The sequence below is a fragment of the Dromiciops gliroides genome, chromosome 2 (assembly GCF_019393635.1).
Source record: "Dromiciops gliroides isolate mDroGli1 chromosome 2, mDroGli1.pri, whole genome shotgun sequence".
NCBI lineage: Eukaryota > Metazoa > Chordata > Mammalia > Microbiotheria > Microbiotheriidae > Dromiciops > Dromiciops gliroides.
Window position 1 is genome coordinate 263,447,411 of NC_057862.1, and position 22,233 is coordinate 263,469,643.

The 22,233-nt window shown below is 37.2% G+C and overlaps 1 protein-coding gene and 1 pseudogene across 1 annotated transcript in view; one reads left to right on the plus strand and one right to left on the minus strand.

The window, feature by feature from the left end:
* The window catches only part of MDGA2 (MAM domain containing glycosylphosphatidylinositol anchor 2), a 707,950-nt gene that overhangs the window by 233,316 nt on the left and 452,401 nt on the right, over nt 1-22,233 (minus strand). The window lies entirely within an intron of this gene.
* Nucleotides 4,597-5,529, plus strand: LOC122742258 (annotated as a pseudogene).

Here is a 22,233-nt window from a genome sequence, read left to right on the forward strand (position 1 = left end):
TAAAACATTAAGAACCCTAAGAAATTTTTAAAAATAGCAGAAATGGCCTATCTTTAACCCTAGTAAACTCACTCATGACTACCTCCCCCATCAGCCAATATGATTGAACAGGGGAATATAACCCAATTCATAGGCTTGAAAACAGTTCACTACTCTACCTTCTCTTCTCTTTCTAGTGCTAGGAAAACCCCAAAGTATAATCTTGCTCTGTTTGGGACTACTGGGCACTTTGGCCAAAACAGAGATCAGCAAGAAAACTGAGTAAGAGAGGGAACTGATAAATGTGGAGTACCATTAAACCTGATGTAAAGGGGACATGTACCCAAATGTGGCCAAGTCTATACTTACAGAAGTGACTTGGGGCAGAGATCAAGGTTGTTGAAAAATAAATTGTCCAACACAGAAGAGACTGATTCAGTTTGGGGTTCCAGGACCCAGGGAAACCACCAATAAAGGAGAAGCAATAAAAAATGAGTAAAAGGATAATATAAGGGGAATAAAAAGACTGACTAAAGTTTTCAAAAGGATAAAAAGGTAAAGACAATAAACATAAGTAGATAGACCAATAAGCAAGAATATAACAGAAGGAAATTTGGCTACCAGATAAAGAAGTCCAGAAACCTATAAATAAATATTGCAAGATGAAGGAAACTCAACCAAAACCTGAAGAGGGAGAAGACCCTATGGAACCTCAAGATAGCATGGAACCACAGCAGGATGTTCCTAAATGGGCAAAAAGAGAAACAAGAATTATGAAAGCATAATTTATGGTTTCCTTAGCAGAAATAATTGGCAATATAAAAACTGGAAACTAATATGGCAAAACTAGCCAAAAATGAAGAATAATGAATGGAGAATATAAATGTACAGAAGTAAAGGAAAATCTAGAAAAAGAAAAGCAACAAAAAATTCAATGAAAAATATGATCTCTGTATAAGCAAAAAGATCTCAAAAATACAAAGGATTATATTTCCCAGAGATACACCACAAATCAAAAAATCTAAATACCATAATACAAGAAATAATTAAAGAGAACCGACAAAAACTTCTGAACACAGAAAACAAAGTGACAATCAAAAGAATATGCATATTACCTCCGGAACAAATTTCTAAACTGCAAACTCCAACTCACATGTCATTTAAATTTAATAATACAAAATAAAAATAGCAAATTATGCAAGTAGTCAGGAGGAAAACGTTTCAAATATAAAGAAAAGAAATTGAAATAACATGAGACTATTTTTCACCCACCAGAAAACATAGGAGAGAATGAAGTAACATTCCAAAGGAAAGAAACAAACATTTATTAAGCACTTATGATGTGCCAAATACTATGCTAAGCACTTTAAAAATATTATCTCCTTTAATCTTCACAACAATGTTGGGAGGTAGGTATTATTAAAATTGTTATCTTTCAGATGAGGAAACTGATACAACTAATGGTTAAATGACTTGTCTAGGGTTATACAGCCAATAAGTGTCAGACATCAGATTTAAACTCAGGTTTTCCTAATTTTTAGCCTTTTCTCAATCCTTATTCTTCCTGAAATGTCTGCAGTCTTTGACATTATTGATCATCGTCTTTTTGATAATTCTCTTCTCTCTAGGTTTTCAGAACATTGATTTCTCTTCCTTTTAAGTATCTTCCTTCACAGGCTCTTTTGTTGAATTAAAATTCATCTAGGTCACAGTAACTATGGGTGTCCCATAGTGTTCTATCTTATGCTCTCTTCTGTTCACTTGGTGACCTTATCAGCTTCCCTGGATTTAATTAAAATTGGCGATGCTCATGATTCTCAAAACTACTTACCCTAATCTCTCCTCTGCTGATCTTGAATCTCCAACTCTTTTTCAGATATCTAGAACTAGATGTTTAGTAGACTTCTTAAACTCAACATATCCAAAATTGAACTCATTATCTTTCCCTCTAAACCCAACCTCCCTCTGAACTTCACTATTGCTATTGAAGGCAACTCAATCTTCCTAGTCCCTCAGGCTTCCCACCTAGGTATCATCCTCAACTCTCATTATTTCTCATCCTTAATATCTAATCTGTTGTCAAGGCCCGTTCATTTCAATTTTGCAACATCTCTCAAATGTAGTCATATTATTTCATCATACTGCAATTACCATGATGTAAGCCTTCATCACCTCACACCTGGATTATCACAACAGCCTACTGGTGGGTCTGCCTATCTCCCCACTCCAATCCATCCTCCAACCAACCACCAAAAGGATTTTTCAAAAATGTCACTCCCTTATTCAATAAACACCAGAGACTCCCTCCTCTGTTTGCCATTCAAAGTTCTTTACTACATACACCCTTTACTTTTCCAGTTTTCTTACACCTTATTCTCTACCACGTACTCTTCAATTCAGTGAAACTGGCCTTCTTACTGCTCCAGGATCAAGACAATCCATCACTCTGCTCTGGGTACTTTTCAGGTTGTCTCCTATTCCTGTTATGCTTTCCCTCCCCATCTTACCTACTGGCTGCCCTGGCTTCCTTTAAATCCAAATTAAAATTCTGTTTTATAGCAAGCCTTTGCCAATCCTTCTTAATTTTAGTAATTTTCCTCTTTTAATTATTTCTTGTTTATCCTGTATATAGCTTATTCATACAAAATGGTTTGCATGTTTCCCCCATTAGAATTGAGGGAAAGAATTGTCATTTGCTTCTTTTGGTATCCCCAGCACTTAGCTGGGCCCTATGGTGCCTGGCACAGAGGAGGTGCTTAATAAATATTTTTGACTATTTATTAATTCCAAACCTGGAGCTTTAGCTATTATCCCATGTAGCTACATTGAGGGGGTTGGGGAGATGAAAATATTGTCTCAATTGATCCTTAAATTCATAAAAAGGCAAAGAGCTCAAGAGGCAACCTGTGGTAACACACTGAAAACCTTAGCTTAAATATTAATTACAAAGAAAAATTTACATTCAGTAAAAAGGAGTTCAAAGTGAAGCAGAGTGAAATGTACTGTATACAAAATAACAGCAATAGTGTAAGATGATCTGCTGGGAAGCATGTGGGTATTTTCAGCAAGGCAATGAATGATCCAATATAACCCTGAAGGACTTATGAAAATGACAACCCATCTATAGAGAAAGAACTGATACTATCTGAAAAGAGATGGAAACTAATTTTAAAAAAATGTTTTTTCCTCTGACAATTCCTCAGTCTGAAGTTTGGGGTTTTTTTTTACTGTTTTCTCTCACAGCCTAGCTAATGTGGGAATGTTTTCCAGGACTACTCATGTATAACTTATTTTGAAATGCTTGAGTTCTAGTGGGTGGGGGGTGGGAATGGAGGAGGAAGAGAAGTTGGAACACAAATTTTTAAAAAATTGATGTTAAAATTTGTTTTTACATATATTTTGGAAAATAAAATTCTATTCAATAAAACAGGAGTACAAAGCACTCTTACAAAGAAAACTGGACCTGATATACTAATTGTTTTTCAACCTCTCCACACAACAGAAATATACAAAATACAGTCAACTAGGACAACAACAATAACAACAATAAAATAACAGACTATGAAGAGATTTCTTTCTATAAATAAAGCAGGAGACAAGGGTCGCAATCAAGATATAATAATAATAACTAACATTTATATAATATTTTAAGGTTTGCAAAGTGCATATCTAATATCCTTTTTTTGTCCCTCACATCCCAGATAGATACATGCTATTATTATCACCATATTATTGTTAAGGAAATTGAGGCAAAATGAGGTTAAATAACTTGCCCAGGGTCACAAAGCCAGTAAGTTTCTGAAGCTGGATTTGAGCACTGAACTTTTTAAATAGTATTTTATTTTTTTCCAAGTATATGTATAGACAATTTTTGGCATTCATTTTTACAACAGTTTGAGTTCCAAATTTTTCTTCCATCCCTCCCCTCTTCCTAAAATGGTAAGCAATGTGATGATGTAAGTTATACATGTGCAATCATGTAAAACATATTTCCAAATTAGTCACAGTTATGAAAAAAGAAACAGATTAAAAGGAAAAAGAAACACAAAAAATGTAAGTGAAAAAAGTATGCTTTGATCTGAATTTAAAGTCCATCAGTTCTTTATTTGTATCTGGATAGCATTTTCTATCACAAATCCTTTGTAATTGTCTTGGATGTGTTGCAGAGAAGAGCTGTTATTCTTAGTTGATCATCACATAATGTTACTGTTATTGTGTATAATGTTTTATTTTTTGGTTCTGCTAATTTCACTTTGCATAAACTTATAGAAGTCTTTCCAGGTTTTTCTGAAATCTGCTTGCTAATCATTTCTCATTGCACAGCAGTATTCCATTATATTCATATATAACATATGTTCAGCCATCCCCCAATTAATGAGCACAGATCCATTTGGCACCAGGTTGAACACTCTATTTTCTGCACTAATTTCCTACTAGAAGAAGAAATGGTGGAAGAATAGGCCTGAAATATCATTGAGTAAACCATAACTCTGTGTGTGTGTGTGTGTGTGTGTGTGTGTGTGTGCTTGTGTGTGTGTGAAGGCAATTGGGGTTAAGTGACTTGCCCAGGGTCACACACACTGGATTCGGAAGACACCCTCCCCACACCGGGAAATCATGTACTAGCTAAGTTGGGGAGCGGCCGGGAGGCTCTGCCGCTGCCTCTTTGCCTACCAGGCCAGGCCTCAGGACCAATACCCTCCTCAGGTCCCACCATTCCTATCCTTATGGCTTACCTCTCCAAAAGTCACTTCTCTCTCAGCATCTCCACATCTCCAGCTCCCTCCTCTCTCACTCCCTTCCAGCCAACTCTTTCCTCAAATTCCCCAACAGCCCCTTCCTCAGTCCCAGGCCTTCTTATCAGCCTGGGAGGGTCTTCCCTCTGGGAAGAGGAAGAATGGACCAGGGCCAGGGTTGCATGAAGGCTCCCTAGATGAACTTGGAAGCCTGAGGAATTGCCTTCACCCCACCCCGGGGCATTGATGCCATTCCGGACCCGGGAAGTCCTCACCCTGCTCCTGCCACCCCATCAGGGAATCCCAACATAGAGGAACATCTAGCTGTCATCCATGAGAAACTGAGGTAGGAGTTTCCCAACCTGTTTTTTTGCTCCCATGATTACAACCTCTACTCATCTGATGTGGAATTCATCAATGAGATCCTAACATTTGAACCAAAGGCCACACGTGGTACATTCTATCACTGACTACCGATTCTCGGCCTGGAATTGTTTTGCTCAGCTGCAGCTGGAGGTCCTGAGTTTGAGCCAACACCCTGAACACTGGACACTGCAGGCACATTGGCGGCTTGTGGGTTTGCCTACCCATCTCCTCTACCGCCAGAATAAGAATAAGCTTTACCAGAGCGTATGATGCCTATTCTACTTTCTACCTAAATTCTGAATGGCCTCATTTATCGTTATCACCTAAACTGATGCGGTCACATTCACCTCCAATGCCTGTCAATAAGCTGCTGGTGGGTACCCTAGGAGCCCTAGGCTTGGTAGAGCCAGAGGTGGAAGCTAGCTTACATCTGTGTCCTAAGCCCTGAACAAGGATGAGGGAAACTTGGGCATAGGTCTGTGTTTGTTCTGGGGGAGCTGCAGGCTGCACTGAGCACAATATTATGCACAGAGGAGTGGGGAGGCTATAGCTACCCTAATCTCATCTGTCATACCTCCCCATCTTTTCTTTCTTTCCTCCCCAGTTTCCATCTCATGCTGTATAATTTATCTTGTACATATTAAAACTATGTGAAGGGGCAGCTAGATGGCGCAGTGGATAGAGCACCAGCCCTGGATTCAGGAGTACCTGAGTTCAAATCCGGCCTCAGACACTTAACACTTACTAGCTGTGTGATCCTGGGCAAGTCACTTAACCCCAATTGCCTCACTAAAAAAACCCAAAACAAACAAAAAAACTATGTGAATATGTAAGAACCTGAAGAAGAAGGAGAAGAAGAAGAAGAAGAAGAAGAAGAAGAAGAAGAAGAAGAAGAAGAAGAAGAAGAAGAAGAAGAACAACCACATCAAAATTTGTGCAAAATCAAAGGAAGGGATTGAAATATGGGTAAGAAGAGCAGCTAGGTGGCGCAGTGGATAAAGCACTGGTCCTGGATTCTGGAGGACCTGAATTCAAATGACAATTCTACCTAAATTAATTTACCTATTCAGTGCCATACCTATCAGACTACCTAAAAATTATTTTATAGAGTTAGAAAAAATAATAACATAAGTCGTCTGAAAAAACAAAAAGTCAAGAATATCAAGGGAACTAATTTTAAAAAAGTGCACAGGAAGGTGGGCTAGCTGTACCAAATCTGAAACTTTACTATAAAGTGGCAGTCATCAAAACTGTTTGGTACTGGCTAAGAAATAGAGTGGTGGGTCAGTGGAAAGGTTAGCCACAGGAGATTCAGTAGTAAATGACTTTAGTAATCTACTGTTTGATAAACCCAAAGACTCCAGCTTCTGGGATAGGAACTCAGTATTTGACAAAAACTGCTGGGAAAACTGGAAGGTAGTATGGCAGAAACTAAGCATAGACCAATATCTTACACCTTATACAAAAATAAGGTCAAAATGGGTTCAAGATTTAGACATAAAGGGTAATACCATAGATAAATTAGGAGAGGTCCTCTCAGATCTATGGAGAGGAAAACAATTTACATCCAAATAAAAGATAGAAAATATGAAATGCAAGATGGAAGACTTTGATTACATTAAATTAAAAAGGGTTTGCACAAACAGAAGTAATGCAGCCAAAATTAGAAGGGAGGCAGAAAACTGGGAAACAATTTTTACAGCCAGCATTTCTAAAATATATTGGGAACTAAATCAAATTTATAAGAATATAAGTCATTTCCCAATTGAGAAATGGTCAAAAAGGATATGAACTTCTTGATGAAGAAGTCAAAGCTATCTATTACCAAATGGAAAAAATGCTCTAAATCACTATTGATCAGAGAAATGCAAATTTCTAGGTACCACCTCACACCTATCAGATTGACTAATATCACAAAAAAAGGAAAATAATTAATGTTGGAGATGATGTGGAAAAATTGGAACACTAATGCATTGTTCGTGGAGCTGTGAAGTGATCCAACCTTTCTGGATAGCAATTTGGAACTATGCCCAAAGGGCTATGGGACTGTTCATACCCTTTGACCTAGTGCTACCACTGCTAGGTCTGTATCCCAAAGAGACCAAAGAAAAGCAAAAGGCACCCATGTGTACAAAAATATTTATAGTAGCTCTCTTTGTGGTGTCAAAGAATTAGAAATAGAGGGAATGTCCATCAATAGGGGAATGGCTGAACAAGTTGTGGTATATGAATGTGATGGAATACTATTGTGCTGTAAGAAATGATGAGTAGGAGGAGTTCCAAGAAACCTGGAAGGATTTACATTAATTGATGCTGATTGAGAGGAGCAGAACCAGGATAACATTGTACACAGTAACAGCAACATTGTGTGATGAACAATGGGAATAGACTTGTCTCTTCTCAGCAGTGCAAGAATCCAAAATAGTTTCAAAGAACTCATGATAGAAAATGTTCTCAACATCCAGAAAAAAGAATTATTATGCAGATTGAACCATACTGTTTCTACTTTTGGACTGTATTTTTTCCTTCTTTTTCGAGGTTTTCCCCTTGTGCTCTGATACTTCTTTCACAAGATGACTAAGGTAAAAGTATGTTTAATGTGATTGTACATATACAACCTATATCAGACTGCTTTCTGTCTTGGGGAGGAAGGAGGGAAGGGAGGATGGGACAAAATTATGGAACTAAAAATCCTGTGTAAACAAATGTTGAAAACTATCCTTATATATAACTGGAAAATAATAAAATACTTTAAAAGAAAAAATAAGAAAAAATGTCACCTTCTCAGACTCACTTTCAGAGGACGGAGCAGATTGGCAAGGGTCTTTTGGATACAATCCTTACAATTGGACAAATATTAAAGCCTACTGCCAAAACCTCAGCAAATGAGTTTTTTTTTTAATTTAACAACCATTTCCTTCTCACTTTTGTTTCAAACTCTGACCTAGACCAAGGAGACTGCCAACCTCCTCACATTTAATTCACTTCTCATGATGTCCTCCAAAAGGATCACAGTGAGTTGATTAAAAGAAACATGTTAGATTGACAAACTAAAGACATGCAAGTTATCCTGGAAACACCCTTACTAATGATAAATTTAAGATAAAAAAATAAAATCAACCCCCTCCCCACAGCTCAGCTAATTAATTGCAGAGTGGAAGAGAAGGGCAATGGGGAGTGTCGTTGCCCCCTGCCTATGAATTCCAATTCCCAACCTCCTGACAAGCTCTGCTTCTACTGTATAAAGCCTGGACATTGGAAAAATTAATGTCATGCCCTGTGGTACAAGCTAAGGAAGGGACCACATGACCCTACCTCTTCCTGGCCCCCTCAAATCCCTGATCTCTAGGGAGGAGCTCCTCCTTCTCTTGACCATGATCCCCCTCAAAGGAGACCAGAATTTTCCTACTGGTCTCTGCTTCCCCTGTCAGCAACATTTCTTTGACATTTGCCAAGCATATCATTGAGGCCCTATTAGATACTGGAGCTACTTGGTCTATTCTTAACCCACTAGATTCCCTGTACCTCTTCCTCTGAGTAAACATTGCGTTGGTATTGTGGGGGTTTCTAATGTGCCTAAGACTGTGGCTGTCTCACCTCCACTTTCCATTCATTTGAGGGAGGGATGCTCTCAAGTGTGCATACATTTCTTCCGTCAATTGACACCATTGTCTATTTGCTTTCATGTGACTTCCTTGAAATCTATAGGACTACCATTGAATTTGTACATATGGGTAGAATTTCTCTTTCCCTACTTTCCCATAATGGTCTCCCCTTCAAGTCCCTTGTTTTCTACTAACCACTTTCTGGTAGTTTCTTGCCCTGACCCCTCATGCTTGAATCAGACATCGGATGTGTCCATAGTGCCCTATGATTATAGTCAGGTAGACTCCTCTAAAACTTTGTCTAATGTCTGACAATACTCTCTGTGCCATGAAGCTATCAAAGGGGCTCACTACCTTATAAATGGCTATGTTGTCTCTAATCTAATTATCCTTTTCATTAGCCTTTATAATATACCTATTTTTCCTGAAGGAAATCTAGTGGCTGTGGGTGAAGGCTAGTTCAGGATTTCTCTGCTATTCATTCTTGGACTATTCCCAGTGTTCCTGTTGTACCTAATCCCCACACAGTCACCACCAACATTCTCATTGGCTCCTCCCACTTTATAGTTATTTTTTTACAGTATTTTCTGTTTTTTTTTTCTTTTGTTACTATCCCCCTGTATCCTGAATTACAGTTCTTTTTTGTTCTTTACATGGGAAGGGAAATAGTACACATGGTCTATTCCCAATGTTACACAGGAAACCCAATCAACTTTTCACAAATCCTTAAACATGACTGAGCCAACCTTGTTTTTACATCCAGCTCTCCCCTTCCTATAATATGTTGATGATCTGTTGTGCTTCCTTTCTTCCAATGCTTACATATAAGACTATTTACTCACTCAGCTTTCCCTGAAGGGCCACAAAGCTTCTAAAGAGAAGCTATAGTTTGTTTGCCCTTCTATTAAATTTCTCAGTAATTGCATTTCACTTTATGGCCTCCACCTGGATGATGCCAGGGGCCAGGCCATCATGAAATTTCCCTATCCAGAAGTAAATGCCAACTCCACAAATTCCTTGGCCTTGCTGACTACTGCCACCTGTAGATTCCTTCCTTCTCCCTGTTGGCTAGGCCCCTTTATGACCTCATCCCCTGACTCCATGCAGCACATGGTAGAATCCTAGGTTGCTATACTGAACATTTGAAATTGCTGTCTTTTTTCCCCTATCTTAGGACATACACTTCTTTGTGATGGAGAAAGGGTCAAAAACCACGGAGACAATTTTTGCCCAATTGAGTACTGCAGTCATTCTCTTGACTCTGCAGCCAGTATATTCCCTGAGTGCTTAGCAGCTGTAGTTATTTTCAACCTAGTAAAATAGACTTCTGAAATTGTACCGTATAATACCATCACTATAAATGTTCTGCATGCTGGAGAAGCTCTCCTCAATTCTCACAATGCTCATTATTTTTCCACAGCTGACTCATTGGCCTGGAACTTTTCCTGCTCACACAGCCCAATGTGACACTCTGATGCTGCAACAGCCTCAACTCAGCCATCTTCTAACATGAGCCTTCTGAACTTCCTGATGATGACTGTGATTGTGTGATTCTTCTAGAGATTGTTCTTATTCCCAAAGATGATATGGCAGAAACCCCTTTATCAGAAGCTGAGCTTTCCTGGTACACTAACTTTGTTACTTGTGCCCTTCTTTGGTTTCTGTTTTGTCTTCTATTACAGTCAGTATAGCTTTACCATTTCATTGCTAGATCTCCTCTGCATTTACAGAGATTATGAATCCCCTGCTAACACTTTTATTTAGTACTCTTGTAGGTTGTTTCCATCACACATATGCCAGGACTGTGCAAAAGGTGACCCAACTAGGGGATCCCATGAATTGCTTGATTTGTACCCACAACAATTATTCCAATCCAGAGTCCAATCACCTTAGAAACTTGGGTCCTCCTGTGGCCTCCAGCAGCCATTCACCTTGTACCAGAGTCCCATGACTATCTTTGCTGGAGATCCTCAAAAATCTTCGAAAATTCTGGTGTCCCTGTGGCCCAAGCAATAGCTTAGAAAATAGTCTTAGCCTGAAACTTCTTACTCTCTATTAGCAACCCTATCAAAACCCCCAAAGTGATTCACCTTGGCAGGATTGACCCCCCCCCCAGGTCTTTATCTCCTCTTTTGTCTTGTTCTTGTTATTGCAGTCACATAGTCCACATGGATGGTAAGCAAAATCATATTCTAACAGGTTCTTCTTCCTTGGTCATTGGCAAGTCCTGAGAACACCTTGACTAAAAAGGAAAAATGTTAATAAATAACCAATATTAACCTCTCTGTTTTGAGTTACCCCATTCTCTAGAATTGGAGGAGTAGCATGAAGGGCTTAAAGATTGAATGGATCAGTCAGTAACTTACTTTGGATTTTGCACCTTCTGAGCTAGCCTACTGGAGAACTGATGAGAGCTGGCTAAAAAAGGTCCTACTGTTTTCAAATATCTCCTCTCCAAAGTATGATAAATAAGAACAATCTGGATTCCATGTTCTGGGGGTTCCTTAAGGGGACCGCCCATTCTCCTCTCCATATATCTCCAAATATGGTAAGCAGTTTCATATAGCTTATTCATGTGAAATTATACAAAACATATTTCTATATTAGTCCTATTGTGAAAAAAGACACAGACAAAACAAAAGAAAGAAAGAAAGAAATAGTATGCTTTGATGTAAATTCAGACTCCACCAATTTCTTCTCTGGAATAGATAGAATTTTGCATCATGAGTCCTTTAGAATTGTCTTATATCTTTGTATTGCTGAGAATAGCTAAGACATTCACAGTTGATCATCATATAATATTGCTATTACTGTGTACAATGTTTCTGCTGGTTTTGCTCACTTCACTTTTCATCAGTTCATTTAAGTCTTTCTAGATTTTCTGAAATCAGCCTGCTTTTTTGTTTGTTTATTTAGCACTTTATTTTTTACCAATTACATATAAAAACAATTTTAACATTCATTTAAAAAACTTTATGTTTCAAAATATCTTCTTTCCCTCCTCTCTCACCACCCCCTCTTTTAAGAAGGCAAGGAATTCAATATAAATTATACATGTGTAGTCATGAAAAACATTTCTATATTAGTCAGGTTGTGAAATAAAACAAACAAAATCCTCAAGAAAAATAAAGTTAAAAACAAAACTATGCTTCAGTCTATATTCAGACACCATTAATTCTTTCTCTGGGGATGGATAACATTTTTCATCATAAGTCCTTTAGAGTTGTCTTGGATCACTGTATTGTTGAGAATAGTCAAGTCATTCACAGATGATCATCTTACAAAATTGCTGTAACTTTATACACAATACATTTCACTTTTCATCAGCTCATGTATGTCCTTACGGATTTGTCTGAAAGCATCCTGCTCATCATTTCTCATAGCACAAAACTGTTCCATCATAATCATAACATAATTTGTTCAGTCATTCCCCAATTGATGGGCATCTCCTCAATTTCAAATTCTTTGCCATTAGCAAGGAACTGCTATAAATATTTTTGCACATATAAGTCCTTTTCCTTTTTGTTTTTTATCTCTTTTTGGATACAGACCTAGAAGAGGTATTGCTAGGTTAAAGAGTATACATGTTTTTATAGTTCTTTAGCCACAGTTCCAAATTGCTCTTCAGAATGGTTGAATCAGTTTACAACTCCACAATTATTGTCTCATTCCATTCATATCCCCTATATTTGTCATTTTCCCTTGCTGTCCTATTTTTCAAACCAATAGGTAAAAGGTATTTACCAAGAATTGTTTTGACTTGCATCTTTCTAATCAATAGTGAGTTAGAGGTTGTTTTTTTTTCATATGGCTATAGATAACTCTGATTATTTCATCTGAAAACTTCATGTTTTGATCATTGATCATTTGGCAACTGGCTCTTATTTTAATAAATTTAATTAAGTTCTTTATATGTTTGAGAAGTCAGGCTTTTATCAGAGAAACTTGCTTCAAATTTTTTTTTCACAATATTGCTAACTGTATTTCCCTCCATCTGTTTCCCTCCCAATGTTTATTCTATTCTCTATCTCCTTTCACCCTGTACCTTCTCAAAAGTGTTTTGATTTTGACTACCTATTCCCCAATCTACCCTCCCTACTATGACACACCCCCTTATCCCCTCCCCATCTACTTTCCTGCTGGGTAAGATAGATTTCTATATCCAATTGAGTGTGTATATTATTCCATCTTTGAGCCAGTTCTGATGAGAGTAAGGTTCATTCACTATCCTTCACCTTCCCCAAATTCCCCTCTACTGGGAAACTTTTCCTGGCTTCTTTTATGTCAGATGATTCACCACATTCCACCCCTCTATTTCCCTTTCTCTCAGTGCATTCTCACCACTTCATCTTATTTTTTAAAGACATCATCCCTTTATATTCAACACACCTGTGCTCTCTATATATACTCCATCTAACTGCCCTAATAATGAGAAAATTCTTATGAGTTATAAGTATCATCTTCCCATGTAGGAATGTAAACAGTTTAACTTTTTTAAATCCCTTATGATTTCCTTTTCCTGTTTACCTCTTTATGCTTCCCTTGAGTCTTGTATTTGAAAGTCAAATTTTCTATGCAGCTCAGGTCTTTTCATCAAGAATGCTTGAAAGTCCTCTCTTTCATTGAATTCCCAGTTTTCCCCCTGAAGGATAATACTCAGTTTTTCTGGGTAGGTGATTCTTGATTTTAATCCCAGTTCCTTTGTTCTCTGGAATATGATATTATAAGCCCTATTTTTTTGTTCAGTATTTTATTATTTTCCATTACATATAAGGACAGTTTTCAATACCTGTTTTCAAAGGTTTTTCAGTTACAAATTCCTCTCCTACCCTTCATTCCCTCCCTCCTCCCCAGGACAGAAAGCAATCTAATATAGGCTATATATGTGCAATCACACCAAACATATTTCTGCATTAGTCATGTTGTGACAGAAGAATCAGAGCACAAGGTAAATACCCCACAAAAAAAGAATAAAAAAAAAACAGCCCAAAAAGAGAAACAGTATGGTTCAATCTGCATTCCTAAACCACAGTTCTCCTTTCTGGATGTTGAGAACACTCTCCACCATGAAGTCCTCTGAAATTGCCCCAGACCACTTCATTGCTAAAAAGAGCCAAGTATGTCACCATTGTTCATCACACAATGCTTCTGTTACTGTATGCAATGTTCTCCTAGCTCTGCTCCTCTCATTCAGCATCAGTTCATGTAAATCCTTCCAGGTCCTCTTGAACTCCCCCTGCTTATCATCACTATTCACATTGATTTTTAAAAACTTTGTGTTCTAAATTTTCTTCTTCCCTCCCTCCCCATCCCTTCCTATGAAATCCAGGAATTCAATATATCATACATGTACAGTTATGCAAAATATCTTCTCATTAGTCAGGTTGAGAAATAAAATAGACAAAATACCTTTAGAAAGAGGAGCTAACAAATAAAAGTATACTTCAATCTGTATTCAGATACCATCAGTTTTATATCTGTTGATGGTATGCATTTTTCATACATCCTTCTGATAGCATCCTGCTCATCATTTCTTTCATGGTTACTATTGTTAACTGTATTACCCTCCATCTTAATCCCTCCCCTTGATATTTATTCTATTTTCTATCTTCCTTCACCCTATCCCTCATTAAAAGTATTTTGCTTCTTACTGCTCCCTACGCCAATCTGTTCTTTCTTCCATTGCCTCTCTTACCCCTTATCCCCTTCCCCTCCCACATTCCCACAGGGCAAGATATAATACTATCCCCTCTTGAGTGTGTATATTATTCCCTCTTTCAGCCAATTCTCACGAGAGTTAGGCTTACTCCCCTGCTCCTCCCTATCTTCCCCTCTACTCCATAAGCTTTTTCTTATATCTTTTATGTGAACTACTTTTCCCAATCTGCCTCTCCCTTTCTGTTTCTTCCAGTGCATTCCTCTTACCCCTTAACTTTATTTTGAAAATGTCATCATGGGTCAGCTAGGTGACACAGTGGACAAAGCAGCAGCTCTAGACCCAGGAGGCCCTGAGCCTACATCTGTCCCCAGACATAAGCCACGCCACACTTCCTGCTCCACAAAAAACAAGGTTAAACAAAAAAAAAATTCTTTACATATATCATCCCTTGATATTCAGTTCACACCTGTGCCCTCTAAGTATATTCCTTTCAGTTGCCTTAATACTGAGAAAGATCTTATGAGTTAGGAGTATTATCTTCCCATGTAGGAATGTAAACAGTTTAATCTTTTAATATCCCTCATAATTTCTTTTTCCTGTTTACTTTTTATGCTTCTCTAGGGTCTTGTATTTGAAAGTCAAATTTTCTATTCAATTCATGTCTTTTTATCACAAATGCCTGAAAGTCTTCTTTTTCATTGAAGTCCCATTTTCCCCCCTGAAAGATTATACACAGTCTTGCTGAGTATGTGATTCTTGGCTGTAGTCACAGTACCTTTGGCCTTAGGAATATCATCTTCCATGCCCTCTAATCTTTTAACATAGATGCTGCTAGACCTTGCTTTATCCTTATTGGGGATCCACAGCATTTGAATTCCTTTTTTCTAGCTGCTTGCAATAATTTCTCCTTGACCTGGGAGCTCTGGAATTTGGCTATAATATTCCTGGACATTTTCTTTTTAGGATTTCTTTCAGGAGGTGATTGGTGGATTCTTTCAATTTCCATTTTATCTTCTGCTTTTAGAATATCAGGGCAATTTTCCCTGACAATCTCTTGGAGGATGGTTTCTAAGCTCTTATTTTGGTCATGATTTTCAGATAGTCCAATAATTTCCAAATTATTTCTCCTGGATCTGTTTTCCAGGTCAGCTGTTTTTCCAAGGAGATATTAAATATCGCCCTCTATTTTTTATTCAGTTGAATTTGCTTTACTGTGTCCTGGTTTCTCATAAAGTCACTAGCTACCATTTGTTCAATCCTAATTCTTAGTCAATTATTTTCTTGATAGAGCTTTTCTATTTTCCTTCCCATTTGGCTTTTCAAACTGTTGACTTTTTTTTTAATCATGACTTTCCTGCATTGCTCTCATTTCTCTTTCCATTCTTTCTTCCATCTCTCTAAATCTTCTTTCTGTCTCTCCTACTTTCTCTTCAAAGTCCCTTTTGAGTGCTTCCATGGCCTGAGACCAATTCATATTTTTCTTCGAAGCTTTGGATGTTGGAGCTTTGACTTTGTTATCTTCTTCTTCTGAGGGTGTATTCTGGTCTACCTTTCCCCCAAAGAAGTTTTTGATGGTCTGCTGCTTTCTCTGACTGCTCATCTTGGCTACCTATTTCTTGGCTTTTAACTCCTTAAAGTGTAAGCCGCTCCCAGGACACACTCTTCCAAAGTACAGCATGGCCCAGGGGGTGATTGGGCTTCTTCTTGGCCTCCCTAGCCTGTGAGTAACCATGGCTGTTTTGTCTTTGACCTGGAAACAGAAATCTGACTGAACTCTGATTCTCTATGGTCAGAAGCTTGGTGTGCCTGTGCCCCTCCCCCACTTGGCCACCACTACTCAATTAAGCCCACTGGTTCAGAACCAGGGCACTTCGCCCCAACTCCAGAAGAGACTGCCTCCACTTCACCCCAGCCTACTGCCGAACCCCCTCATCAGTCTGCAATAAGACCCTCAGAAGAAGACAATGGAGCTGAAGAATCTCAGGCACACTGGAAGCACTGACTGTTCCTGGCTGGGTCCAGACTGCACACTGAGCTGTTCAGCCCAAACAGCAGGTGATCAAGATAGCGCTCTTTTGCTGAAAAAATAGTCTCACTCTGTTCTTACATGCACTAGGCTGCTCTGTTTTTGTTTGTTTGTTTTTATATAGCATTGTTTGGGAGTGATTGGATGGGTTTATCTGGAGCTTGTGGGAGTCACAGCCTCTCCTCTGCCATCTTGGCTCTGCCCCTCTACAAGCCCTCTTAATGTAGAAGCTGCTAAATCTTGTGTTATCCTGACTGTGGCTCCACAATATTTGAATTGTTTCTCTATGGGTGCTTCCAACATTTTCTCCTTGAACTTGGAGCTCTGGAACTTGCCTATAATATTCATGGGAGTTTTCATTTGGGGATCTCTTTCAGGAGGTGATCAGTGGATCCTTCAACTTCTATTTTTCCCCCTGGCTCTAGAATATCAAGGCAATTTTATTGACAGTTTCTTAGAAGATGATGTTTAGGCTCTTTTTTTGATAATAGCTTTCAGGTAGTCCAATCATTTTCAAATTATCTCTCCAAGATCTATTTTCCAGGTCAGCTGTTCTTCCAATGAGATATTTCACGTTGCCTCCTTTTTCCCCATTTGGCCAATTTGGCTTTTTAAGGCATTACTTTCCTCATTTGCTTTTTGTATCTCTTTTACCATTTGGCCCAGTCTGTTTTTTAAGATCTTATTTTCTTCAGTATTTTTTGTGTCTCCTTTACTGAACTGTTGACTTTTTTTTTTGCATCATTCTCATTTCTTTTCCCATTTTTCTCCTCTACTCTCTTACTTTATTTTTTTCTGATAAAAGTATTTTATTTTTTTCCAGTTGCATGCATTTGTTTCCACAAGCTTTTCAATTTCAGATTTTCTCCCTCCCTCCTTCCCCCCTCCCCTAGACAGCAGGTAATGATATAGGTTACATATACATACATACATACATACATACATACATACATACATACATATATATACATATATATATATATATATATAACATTAAACATATTTGTTCATTAGTCATGTTATAAGAGAAGTATCAGAGCAATGAGGAAAAACCTCAAAATAGAAAAACAACAGCACCAAAAACAAAAGAAATAGTATGGTTCAATCTGTATCCATATTCCACGGGTGCATTTTTTTCTGGATTTGGAGAGTATTTTCCATGATGAGTCCTTTGGAACTATCTTGGAGCATTGTATTGCTGAGAAGAATCAAGTCTATCACAGTTGATCAACAAATAATGTTGATGATACTGTGTACAATGTTCTCCTGGTTCTGCTCGTCTCACTAATCATCAGTTCATGCAAGTCCTTCCAGGGTTCTCTGAAATAGGCCTACTCATCATTTCTTAGAGCACAATAGAATTCCATCACATTCATATACCACAACTTGTTCAGCCATTCCCCAATTGATGGGCAACTCCTCAATTTCCAATTCCTTGCCACCACAAAAAGAGCAGTTATAAATATTTTTGTACGTTGTCCTTTTCCCTTTTTTATGATCTCTTTGGGGAAAAGACCCAATAGAGGTATTACCGGATCAAAGGGTATGTACAGCTTTATAGCCCTTTGGGTATAATTCCAAACTGCTCTCCAGAATGGTTGGATCAGTTCACAGCTCCACCAACAATGCATTAGTGTTCCAATTTTTCCACAACTTCTCCAACATTTATTATTTTCCTTTTCTGTCATATTAACCAATGTGATAGGTGTCAGGTAGTACCTCAGAGTTGTTTTAATTTGCATCCCTCTAATCAATAGTGATTTAGAGCATTTTTTCATATGGCAATAGATAGCTTGGATTTCTTCATCTGAAAACTGCCTGTTCATATCCTTTGACCATTTCTCAATTGGGGAATGACTTGGACTCTTATAAATTTGATTTAGTTCCCTATATATTTTAGAAATGAGACCTTTATCAGAAGTACTGGCCATGAAAAATTGTTTCCCAGCTTTTTGCATCCCTTCTAATTTTGGATGCATTGCTTCTGTTTGTACAAAAACTTTTTAATTTATTGTAATCAAAATCATCTATTTTGCATTTCATAATATTCTCTATCTCTTGTTTGGTCATAAACTGTTCTCCTTTCCAAAGATCTGAAAGGTAAACTATTCCTTCTTTTCCTAATTTACTGATGGTATCACCTCTTATATCTAAATTATGTCCCCATTTTGACCTCATATTAGTATAAGGTATAAGATGTTGGACAATGCCTAATTTCTGCCATACTATCTTCCAGTTTTCCAGCAGTTTTTGTCAAATACTGAATTTCTATCCCTAAAGCTGGAGTCTTTGGGTTTATCAAACACTACATTACTAAGGTCATTTACTACTGTGTCTCCTGTGCCTAGCCAATTCCATTGATCCTCCACTCTATTTCTTAGACAGTACCAGATAGTTTTGATGACTGCCACTTTATAGTAAAGCTCCAGGTTTGGTACAGCTAACCCACCTTCCTGTGCATTTTTTTTTTCATTATTTCCCTTGATATTCTTGACTTTTTGTTTTTTCCAGATGAGCTTTGTTATTATTTTTTCTAGCTCTATAAAATAATTTTTAGGTAGTCTGATTGGTATGGTGCTGAATAGGTGAATTAATTTAGATAGAATTGTCATTTTTGCTATATTAGCTCTGACTATCCATGAGCAATTGATATCTTTCCAATTATTTAGATCTGATTTGATTTGTGTGAAGAGTGTTTGGTAGTTGTGTTCATATAGTTCCTGGGTTTCTCTTGGCAAGCAGACTCCCAAGTATTTTTATATTATCTACTGTTACGTTAAATGGAATTTCTCTTTCTATCTCTTGCTGCTGGACTTTTTTTTGTCATGTATAGAAATGCTGATGATTTATGTGGATTTCTTTTATATCCTGCTACTTTGCTAAAGTTGTTAATTGTTTCAAGTCATTTTTGAGTTGATTCTCTAATCATATCATCTGCAAAGAGTGATTGATAGTTTTGTTTCCTCCTTGCCTAGTCTAATTCCTTTAATCCCTTTTTCTTCTCTGATTGCTAACACTAACATTTCTAGTACAATATTGAATAATAGAGGTGATATGGACATCCCTGTTTCACCCCTGATCTTATTGGGAAGGCCTCTCACTTATCTCGATTACATATAATGCTTGTGGATGGTTTTAGATAGATACTGCTTACTATTTTAAGGAAAGCTAACCCTAACCCTAACCCTAAACTCTCTTGTGTTTTTATTAGGAATGGGCGTTCTCTGTATCTATTGAGATAATCATATTATTTTGGTTAGTTTTCTTATTGATGTGATTGATTATGTTGATAGTTTTCCTAATGTTGAACCAGCCCTGCATTCCTAGTCATAGTGTATTATCCTGGTGATCACTTGCTGTAATCTTCTTGCTAATATATTATTTAAGATTTTAGCATCAATATTCATTAGGGAAATTGGTCTTTAATTTTCTTTCTCTGTTTTTGCTCCGGCTAGTTTTGGTATCACCACAATATTTGTGTCATAAAATGAATTTAGTAGAACTCCTTCATCTATTTTTTCCAAATAATTTGTATAATATTGGAATTAATTGTTCTTTAAATATTTGGTAGAATTCACCTGTAAATCCATCTGGCCCTGGGGATTTTTTCTTAGGGTGTTCATTAATGGCTTGTTCAATTTCTTTTTCTAATATGGGCCTATTTAAGTATTTTATTTCCTCTCCAGTTTAACCTGGGTAATTTGTATTTTTGTAAATATTATCCATTTCATTTAGATTGTGAAATTTATTGGCATACAGTTGGGCAAAATAATTCCTAATTATTGATTTAATTTCCACTTCATTGGTGGTAACATTACCCCTTTCATTTTTGATACTGGTAATTTGGTTTTCTTCTTTCTTTCTTTTTAAATCAAATTAAACAATATTTTATCTATTTTATTGTGTTTTTTTTCATAAAACCAGCTCTTAGTTTTATTGATTAATTCTATAGTTTTTCTTGCTTTCAATTTTATTAATTTCTCCTTTAATTTTCAGGATTTCTAGTTTAGTATCTAATGGGGATTCTAATTTGTTCTCTTTCTAGCTTTTTAAGTTGCATGCCCAATTCATTGATCTCCTCTTTCTCTTTTTAGTCATGTAAGCATTTAGAGCTATAAATTTTCCCCTAAGCACTGCTTTGGCTGCATCCCATAGATTTTGGCTGTGTTGTCTCATTATAGTTATTCTCTTGGATAAAGTTATTGATTGTTCTATGATTTTTTGTTTGACCCATTCATTCTTTAGAATGAATTATTTTAGTTTCCAATTGATTTTCATTCTACTTTTCCCTGGCTCTTTCTTACATGTAATTTTTATTGCATCATGATCTGAGAAGGATGCATTTACTATTTCTGCTTTCTACATTTGACTATGATGTTTTTGTGCCCTAATACATGGTCAATTTTTGAAAATGTGCCATGTACTGGCTGAGAAAAAGGTATATTCCTTTCTATCCCCATTCAATTTTCTCCAGACATCTATCATGTCTAACTTTTCTAGTATTCTATTCACCTCTTTCACTTCTTTCTTATTTATTTTTTTTGGCTAGATTTATCTAATTCTGAGAGGGGAAGATTCAAATCCCCCACTAGTCTGGTATTACCTGTCTAATTCCTCTTGTAACTCAGTTCACTTCTCCTCTAAGAATCTGGATGCTATACCACTTGGTGCATACATATTTAAAGTGATATTACTTCATTATCTATAGTGCCTTTAGCAATATGTAGTTTCCTTCCTTATCTCATTTAATGAGATCTATTTTTGTCTGTGCTTTGTCTGAGATAAGAATTGCTACCTCTGTTTTTTTTTACTTTAGGCTTACTAAGCATAATATATTCTGCTCCAGCCTTTTACCTTTACTCTGTGGTATCTCTCTGCTTCAAGTGTGTTTCTTGTAAACAGCATATTGTAGGATTCTGGTTTTTAATCCACTCTGCAATTCGCTTTCCGTTTTATAGCAGAGTTCATCCCATTCACGTTCACAGTTATCTTATTACTGTCTATTCCCCTACATTCTATTTACCCCCCTTTGTACTTCCCCCCTTCTTTCACCCTATTCCTCCTCACCAATGTTTTTGCTCTTAGACCTGCCTCCCCCAATCTGCCACTTTTTTTATCACCCCCTCCCCTTTCTTTACCCTTTTCTCCCTTGCTTTTGCCCTCCCTTCTATCAGTCCCCCCTTCCACTTCCCCTTTTATTTCCCTAAGGAATCAGATAAGTTTCTTTATCCAAATGAATTATATGTTATTCCCTCTTTGAATCAAATCTAATGAGAGTAGGGTTTAAACAAGGTTCATCCCTCCCTTCACTTCTTCTATTGAATAGGTTTTTTCCCCCCACCGTCTTCATATGATGTAATTCATCCATTCCATCTCCCCTTTCCTCTCCTCCCTATAAACTCCCCTTTTCACCCCTTAATTTCCTTTATGTTATCACATCAAAGACAATTTGTATTTATATTCCTCTGTTTATAATCCTTCTGTCTGCCCAAATACATTTTCAGTTCTCACAAGTTATAAGTATTATCTTCCCTGTAGGGATGTAAACAGTTTAACCTAATTGAGTAAACTTTTTTTCCCCTGTTTCCCTTTTAAAATTTCTCTTGAGTCTTGTATGTTAAGATCAAAATTTTCTATTCTAGTTTTGGTCTTTTCCTCAGGAAACCTTGAAAGTCCCAGTGTCATTGAATGTCCTTCTTTTCCCCCCTGAAAGAGACTGCATATTTTTGCTGGGTAATAGATTCTTGGCTACAATCCAAGCTTCTCTGCCTTCCGGAATATCGTATTCCAAGACTAGCGGTCCTTTAATGTTGAAGTTGCTGGGTCCTGAGCAATCCTGACTGTGGCTCCATGATATTAAAT